Source organism: Dermacentor silvarum, chromosome 4, assembly GCF_013339745.2.
Source record: "Dermacentor silvarum isolate Dsil-2018 chromosome 4, BIME_Dsil_1.4, whole genome shotgun sequence".
In the NCBI taxonomy this organism is placed as follows: domain Eukaryota; kingdom Metazoa; phylum Arthropoda; class Arachnida; order Ixodida; family Ixodidae; genus Dermacentor; species Dermacentor silvarum.
In genome coordinates this window covers 100,757,122-100,765,239 of record NC_051157.2, presented here as the reverse complement: position 1 = coordinate 100,765,239, position 8,118 = coordinate 100,757,122, and the positions used below count along the sequence as shown (strand labels likewise).

At 46.4% G+C, this 8,118-nt stretch overlaps 1 pseudogene; it reads left to right on the top strand.

Annotated features, from left to right (window-relative positions):
• The first annotated feature begins 7,118 nt into the window (after positions 1-7,118).
• Positions 7,119-7,297, top strand: LOC119451129 (U2 spliceosomal RNA; annotated as a pseudogene).
• The last annotated feature ends 821 nt before the right edge of the window (positions 7,298-8,118 follow it).

The window sequence follows — 8,118 nt, the reverse complement described above, 5'->3', positions numbered from 1 at the left end:
TTTAGAAATTTTCCGCTACATGTCGAAACGAGCGGTAGAAAGGAGCAGCGGGCTTGCCTGAAATTCGCCGTGAAACTGGGAAACTCTTTTGCGGAGACATATGAGTTGCTGCCAACAGCTTTTGCGACTCCAGCTTAATCGGAAGACTGCAACACACGCGTCGTGGAAACGCTTTAAAGACAGCCACACTTCTGTTAAAGATCATTACCATTCAGGAAGACCATCGACATCAAAAGTTGATTAGGCCTACACTGTGTCGGAAATGAGTGAAGTGATTCGTTCAAGTCGTCGCCTGACACTTCTAGAAGTAGCTGAAGATGTTGGCATCTCAAGAACTGTGTGCTGTGAGATTCTCATTGACCTGCCGGGAAAATGCGCCACCTGTCAGCAAAATTCGTGCCATGGCTTTTGACAAATGAACAAAAGCATACACCACTCAAAGTGAGTGATGAGCTTCTGTGAAAGGCTAAGCTGGATGAAAAATTGATTAATAACGCCACTAGTGGTGTCGAGACATAGGTTTATATATAAAAAAAACATCTGCTTGTTCATTCTATCCGGTCCTGACCTATATACCTTCCTACCTACCTAGGAGCCGAAGAATCATATCTTGTCATTCTCTAAACATATATGGATAAATGGAGATGTACGGTCCTCTTGGAAGCTCGCACGGGTTGCACCAATACTTAAGCCCGGAAAGGCAGAACAACTTGCAGTTCATATCAACTGGTTTCCTCAACTTCCTACGTTGCGAAACTGACGGAAAAGGCTGAGTGTTATACTGATATGGTGGCTTGAACATCATCAGCTTCTTCCAAAGTTTATCATCAGTTTCTTCCAAAGGGCAGAACAACATCCGAAATTTGGTTAACCACTTCGAAAACCAACAAGCTAGCCGATTTTGCTACTCTGAGAATCTTCTCTGACCTATCGAAGGCCAATAACAACGTTCTCCATGGCTCAGTAGTTGGTCGACTAGCGGAAATGGAAGTCAGAGTACACCTGTAACGTTTCATAAATACGTTAATCAGTGGTCAGCTAGTGTAGGTGACGCTAGAAACGTCAATGAGTAAGCGAGATCAATTTCCCGAGGTGTACCAAAAGAAAAACTATTGACACCCCTGCTATTTAATGTGGCCATGTCTGGATTACCAGATGGTTTAAAGAATACATGCAAGACAGTACATGTGTCAATATAAGCAGATGATACGTGCATTTGGCCATTCGGATACTAGCACAAGTGCCTGGCAATGATAGCTCAATAGACAGTTGTGTCTGCACAAGCCGACCTTTCATCGGTAGGATTAACCATCACAGTATAATTATCCTGTTGTATGCTATTCCCAGGGCTGCGGCAAAGACAAAGGGCGATGAAGATTAGCATTCGAAGCACATCAATTCATCAAGCTAGTCACGTAAGAATTTTCGGCGTAGTACATGATGCCAGTATTTCCTTGAGACGTGCTGTAGACACCATCATTTCGTCGCTCGAACCACAGTTTAACCCGGTGCGTAGGATCGCCGACGCACGTTGGAGCAGTCATCCTTCTTCAACGTTGAAGTTATGATCGACAATTATGGGGGATTGTGTGCTTTTCCAGTTGCCGCTAACATCACCATCAATATTTCACTATAATCGATTGGAGTTGCTACATCGCAAAGGTCTCAGGAGAACTCTTAGGTTGCCAAAGGCAGCTCCTAGCAACAAGGTTCTGCATGAGTCACAGTCGTCCTCTCTCCAACTCCTTGCATCAGAACGCCTGATCGTGCCGCGATGCCACCTCGGTGAGACTCGGGCGGGAAAACCGCCTCTCCAGCGACTTGGCAGTTGGATGGAATCTCGCGTTGTGGCACTCAACACACTTCGTGTACTTAGCCTGCAATTTTCTAAACCATTTGAACGCCACAAGCCACCGTGGCCGCATGAGAGAGTGGATTGTCAACTCAGCATTCCGCATATTCGCACCTGGCGCCCTACACGTACGGGAGAAGCAAAAGCTTAGGTGGTAGAACACCTCGACGGAATGCATGACAGGCATATAAAATTACGGACCTATGGCTCTGTTGACAAAGAAAATGGAGCTAGTGCCGCGGCTTACGTGATAACGACTCTCAATGTCTCATGGGCTGCCAAACGTGACCACGTAATGTGTTCTGCGGCATGTGAAAGTGTCGTCATTGCAGCAGCCTTGCGGAAACTGAGTTCCTATAAGCATCGGCCTGTTGCTCTCTTTTGAGACAGCAAAGGCAGCGCTGCCAATATTCCTCGGCGGGTTTTCCCTCGACAAGTGCGCAACGTGTTACACGCTGTGTCAACTTGTGTTCGATACCTGGTTTTGTTAGCGGGACAGCGAAGTGTTCCAAACCGTATCACGCACTGGCGTTCAAGTGGCGCAATTCGCGAAAACTTTTGCAAGGCTTCGTCCGCCTGCAGCAAGCAACACGCCTCCCTCTTGTGGGTTTCTGTTACGGTGTGGGAAACAAGTGTCAGCCATCACAATGGACGGGACAATTTTGGCCGTGACCGAAGAAGGCGTGACAAGTTTGGTCTAATGTGAAGGTCTTGCTGACGGTATTTTTTAATGCGCTACCGTTACGAGTGTCAAAGTGGAAAAACGTGTATTTGTATGATGTAGGGGAAGCCGGTCACGTGACAGAGGTATATATATATATATATATATATATATATATATATATATATATAACAGTTGTCCCACGTAACTGAGCCAACATTCAAAATATGAAAATGTCCCATAGCTGGACAGAACCAAGGTAACGTAGTTGGTCGTGGGTTGGAGATACTGCGGCAGTTTCTCAAGCGAAGATTGCGCCGGCGATGTACCGCTAAAAAACACAACTGCTCTTACACTGCACAGGTGGTCGGCACGCGCTTGCGCCACTGCTCTTGCGTTCGTCGTCGTGGTCTGCTTCCACAGCTGGCTGCGTTGCCGCTAATCATTCCAGCGTAGAATATCACTTCTCTCTGTCGTCGTAATGGGGAGGCCGCGTTTACGAGGGTATGAGCCATTGCCTAAAGGGGCATGATTTTACGTGACCGACAGATTTAATTTTGAATAGGTTTCATGGAAATCCAACCAGAATGAACGTGCTCGGCAAAGGGCTTGTCGTCGACGTGCCGATCCTAGCGTGAGGGCTTCCGAAGCCCAGGCGAAACGCCAGCGAAGAGCCGCGACAGTAGCGCACCCAGGATCTCTGCCGGGGGGGAGGTGGAAGCAAGCACTTTGCATCATACACAACTTTGTTGCTTTAACTAGAGGAATGCAACCGCACATACAATGCCTAAGAATTATAATCACGACTAAAAATGCGCACTATGGTGCTTTCTAATTAGCTTCAGAAGTGATAAACAAACACGAAAGACCGCAACGAAAGGAAGATGTAAGACACACAGCGTTTGTATGTGCTTTACGTCTTGTTTATTTTTTTTTTTTTTAGTCTACGCCTGTCGTGCTGTTTTACCATTCCTAATGGTCAACAAACTTGTGCAAGCCTCCATCATGGTGAATGAGGACAATGTGAACAGAGCGCTGAAGGTACACGTTGGACTGGTGGGGCTGGACGCGTGGGGGGAGGTGTTAACTCGGCCTCCGGGAGGGGTTACAACACCCGACCCCCACTCCCCGTCGGTGCGCCACTAAGCCGCGGACCCCGAGTTGAGTGAGCGCGATGTTTAGGCCACACGTCAGCGTCGTCTAGCCCTCCAGGAACCCGACAACGGTTGTGCACGCCTCGGCAACGCTAACGTCAACTTCCCCTTAGTGATCGCCAGGTCTCAACAAGTTTCAACGCGATCGAGTTTCTCAACTGGAACTTCGGAGCCAGCTGCAGTGCTTGTGACTGGTTGTGGTTCGAGCACAACATGGTACTCGTCAGTGCAGTTTGTTCAGAGAAACACCGAAGAAACACATGACAACATTCCCTTACCCCCATTTCCTCGACAGGGGAAGGGCTACTAATTTTTGCATTCCGCCTTTATATTAAATTTTTCTAAATTAAATAATCAACTTCTCAAGTATAATTAGATCAAAAGGGTCAATGAGAAAATTGTAGAGCCACATGAAAAGCTCCCGATCCACATTTCCGTTGCTCAGTAGGCGGTACTTAAAAGGTAATACCAAGTATAAGAGAGGCCCGCGAATAAACACAAAGTGCCGCGAGCGGCCAGTCGCGCGACAATGTTTCGTGTATTCGCGGGTTGCCAACATCCGTATTCACCTGACTAAGCTTTAGCAAGCTTTTCTTTTTTTTTTTTGTTCCCTAAACTGAAATCCTCTCGGAAAAGAAGGCCTTTGGAATCCATTGATAATCATCACGAATTTGGCGTGTTCTGGTGCAAGGGCCAAGTAGGAGAAAAGAGCGCCAGACCACAAAATTCATTAAGGAAAAGTGTGAATTTGATTTATTAAGCCATGAAAATGTGAATATGAATGAAGTGTGAATACGAATGTTGATGTGAATGTGATTTGAATAAATTGTGACTGTGAATGAGAAAAACATTGTCAGTGTGAAATCAAATTGTGAATGTGAATATTGCTGCCATCAGGGAATCATATGTAATCATATTATTTGTGTCTCTGGGCGCGTGACACTACGTGTGTTTAGTTAGTAATCGAATGCTTACTGCAAGCTATACGGCCCGTAAAACTACGAGCCTTATACTTTCTGTTGCTCTCACCATCGATGAGGCTAAGCTGAGACTACATCAACGTACGAAAGCTGCAAGTGAAGCTTTCTGTAGCCACCTAATGCAAAACTGCAATGAATAAATAAGGGCATGCACTACGCATTGTTAAACTTCACCCATGCTAACCTAGTCGTCACAGGCCCCAACACCTCCATTCCTGATACTGCTGCCACATTTTAGGTGTAATAAAAAAATGTACATAGACACTACCATTTGTTTCATGTCACAAACCAGATTATTAGAAGACTTGCATTTCTACTTTGGAGGAATATAAAACAAGATTGCTGTCACCCGGAGCAACTAAAAATGGTTCCAGGTCTGTGTAAAGTGCTAAGGCATTCAGACCATTTAGGTCGGAGCTTCCACGGCTTTGTGTGCTACTCGATTTTCAATGCTTTTAGTAGCAGCGCCCGCTGCACATTGCCTCTTCTCTAATGCTACATTTACAGCTCACTCTGCCTCCTCGTATTTAGTAACAAGTCGGACACGATGTTGGGGCTTGCTCTCACCCTCTTCGAATACAGGCTCTACTCACCGTTATACCGTAGCCTTTTGTGTGGATGCTCCAAACGCTCTAAATATAAATTCAGTTATTCAATCGCCGATCCTCCAAACTTTCTTGTTTTCCGCTGGCGCTTCTACTGAGGCGACAGTCTGCGACTGCAATACAGCTATCTCATAAGCGTACGATGACGTCATAGCTGACATATTCAGTAAAGCGAAGCTTTTTAGTCAAACCCTTCTGCGGGAGGTCCGCTTTGTTCTCTACAGAAATACACAGTGCAGCAACAACCGGCATAGCTGTATATTCTCAGTGCAATAAATATACGCCGTTAAGCCCATAATTCCTTTATTCAAGCCAAGCTCTCTATGCCTACTTTCACGAGGTACGGTGCATCTGCTCGGTCAGCTTTTTACCAAGTAAGGTCCTGACTGTGGGCATCGCGCGAAGTATACACAGGACGCACAGAAGCAGACAAACAAAGCACTGCATTTGTCAACTTCGGTTCACCCTGCATACTTAGAGCTGTACCCACAGCCGTGAATAACTAACAAGCCCAACTATTTGCACTTAAGGTAAGGCAGTCATAAAGATAAGCTAATAGGGGAGAGTAATCCGCGGTCGCGTAGGTAACGCGGGTCGCGTGGTGCGGGTGCCCACTTTTTGCTGCTTTGCGGGGCAGGCGCGTGATTGAAATGCTGCAATATGCGTGGCTGGTGATGAAAAGATTGGACGATACGGTTTCCGGCATAAACCACTGACATGTACAGAAGATGAGAAGGCATATAATGCTCCGCTCGTATGTCGGGTGTCTTTTTTTCTTCAGTCCGCACTCTCTCTATTGTTCACACAGACAAATTCCGGATGAAGATACTTTTTGACGTGAAGCGCGTCGTTCATAATAAATGTGCGTATAGGAGATGTTGGCATCATGTGTGATGGCCGCTACTAATTCTCTCTTAGACAAAGAGTTCATATCAAGAAAAGGCCGGCGCCAACAAGCAAACGATTCATTGACGTCATGCAGTCACTGATGCTACTGGAAACCTTTATTCACAAGAAATCGCACGCAGCGAAAATTGAAGGAAGCCGAGGCAGTTGGCATATAACCATGGTAGACACGAAAAGCAAAGAACGCCCAGTGATCTTCTGTTCGCCAGATGACTGTTACAATGATCAAGAGGAAGCATGCTTTGAAAATGTGTTAAAACAGGTTAAAGATAAAACGCCGAAACCACGTCTGAATACAATCTGGGAAACTATAGTAGACATATAGTTCGCCAAGCATGCATCGGTGCAATAGTGCGTCTCCAGCACGCACTGTATAGAGTCGATATGGTTCCCACGTATCTTCTTATAACATGCAAGTGTTCAAGAAGGCTACTGAAATCACGTCTTATTCACAGTGAGCGAAACTATTATTTAGAAATGGCAGCCATCTGACAAAAAAAAAAGAACAAACTGGAGAGAGTCACATAAGAAAAAAAAATCAGTGCCATTCCATTCTGTGAATGGCGGATGACCAGCGAAGCTGTGTATGTGGTGATTGACCTGTGCTCCACTGAAACGTTTCAAGTTTGCGGGATCGGGGCCACATGGGCGGTTCGCATTTCTTTCCGCCACGCGGTCCTGGCGGGCAGCACGCTTACGCTTGGTGTCCGCGGCCCGCGCATAATCGGTGGTCTCCTTCTGCTGCCGCCGCTCCCATTCCCTTTTCTGTTCATGCCGTCGTTCTTTGTAGGCACGCCGTTCTTCTTCAAACTGTGCAACACGCGGCCTACCCATTTCACAGACATGTCATAACTGAGGAAAGGAGCCTACGTAGAGCATGACGTCAGGACGCAGAAGACACTCAGATTGGTAGGCACTACTTTGAGTATGCGGGATGGCGTACACGTGTATGGTGCAGACATGGCCAACGCGGGCGAAAGTGTAGTATCTGCTCTTATCAGCTTAATATCTGATACGGGTTGTATTTGGACCTAAGATAATGGAGTTATTTTTGCAAGATGGCGGAGTGCTTGAAGAGTGCTTCACCTCCGACGCGGGTCGGCCCGGTATTGCACTTCTTCGGGATCAGCCCACGTTCTTGGTCTACGGACATCGATCCGCTGGAAGCTAGTCATATGCAGATTCGATGTAAAAAATTTACTCTTGCAGGCTGTGTCGCCACGGCATCTGCTTTGTAAGGCTGTTTGTCTTTTTTCTTCTTTCTGCGGTTTTACGTGCCAAAACCAGTTCTGATTATGAGGCACGCTGTAGTGGAGGGCTCCGGATCAATTTTGACCACCTGGATATTCCTATTCTTTCCTATAAGGTAAAAGTTTCTTTGATCGTTCCTTTTCGTATGTATTTAATTCCCTGCGCAGACTACGTGCGTAAGCGGTAATGGTAAACAAAGCAGTCATGCTCCTACACTGTCGATGTTCTGGTTGCGCAAGCAGTGAGGTTTGAAATAAGGCAGTGGCGTGTAGACCTTGACGCGAACCGCAATTGATGATGCATCTGAGCGCAAAGGCGCAAAGGCGTTCTCCAGAATCGATTGAAGCGGTGCCATGACAGATCCACTAGCCATGTCGTGACTTCGACGCGTCGGGGATTATAAATATCAGAGAACTTCCTTTCTGCCGAGGCCCTGAAATAGACGACTGAGCGTTTTCGAGCCACCAGATAAATAATTCATAAGCTGAGGGGTAGTGTCGAAGGAGTCCACGCATAATTGCAACATTGAGAGGAGAGGCGCCTAATAAAAGCACCACGTGAGTTGGTTTAAGAAAATATATATGGCGCCAGAACTTCACGTATGTTCTTCCGCTTTCCGTTGATGCTCCATCATTTCCTTGAACTACTGTGGTGTCGCCTTGGAGGGTAACTACTTTTTTAATGGGCCACTGGGTATATGAGTCAGCGG